Genomic DNA, 990 nt, shown 5'->3' with positions numbered 1-990 from the left:
AACGTAATGCATATCAGCCATTTCCTCATTTGTGTATGCCATTTGATTAACAAGTGAATTAAAGTAACAAATTGAGAACAGAACAACAACATACAATTAATATTAATTCAATTTCGAACATTCACATACCAATTCAATTGTCACTATCGCTAATAGCGACCTACTAGATAGATTAGTTTCGTATTTTCGCATTTATGACGATTTATCTCTGTAGTTGTTCCTAAAATAATGTTTTGCTGCGAACTGGTTTATTTTGGGCAAAAAACCAAAGAGACGTTTTTTGTTCAGAATGAAACAGGCTATCAGAAATGAATTTTCAAATGGTAAACAAATAATAAGACAGAAAGTTACATTGGAAATAAATTTTAGGGGTTGCGTTTTCCACCCCTTACAATCATGGGGTAAACCGAATAAATCACTGGCTAAGTGTCTTTTTGGTAGTACAAAACGTCAGGTTAATTTCAATATTGTAACTTCTTTAGTGCTTGTGAAAAAAATTGTTATACAAATTTTATGTGCCCCATTTAAGGGATTTATCTTAACAAGGGATGCTCCAATGAAGTTTCTTCATATGAAAGATCCTATCGTTTTTTCGATGAGGAATCACCTCCTTAAATGTTTTACACTTATTTAGTTACAATCTGTATATCTTGTACCCTCTAGGTTAAAGAAATTATATCAATTGGTAATAGTTTTCTCAAGCCTTTTTAGGCCTAAATACCGCAACAAATGCAAACAATGTATTTATGATAAATATATATGTATTCATGTAAGTAGTATTTCACGGAAATAAATGTTCTCCACAAGAAATCTCTTTTCGTAAAATATAGTTTATGAAAAGATGAAACCGATAAAATTGAAGATATGGGGGAAAATTATTTATTACTCTTACTGGCTCAAAGACAAAGAAATTATGCTCATTTATTGTAGTGAAACATTTAAACTATGAAGATTGTAGATCAGGCTGGTCATCTATTTTTTTCAATTCAC

This window comes from Leptinotarsa decemlineata, unplaced genomic scaffold, assembly GCF_025532065.1.
Source record: "Leptinotarsa decemlineata unplaced genomic scaffold, Ldec_3_MD MMD2_P_RNA_scaffold_2, whole genome shotgun sequence".
In the NCBI taxonomy this organism is placed as follows: domain Eukaryota; kingdom Metazoa; phylum Arthropoda; class Insecta; order Coleoptera; family Chrysomelidae; genus Leptinotarsa; species Leptinotarsa decemlineata.
Note: the sequence above shows the minus strand (reverse complement) of the source record.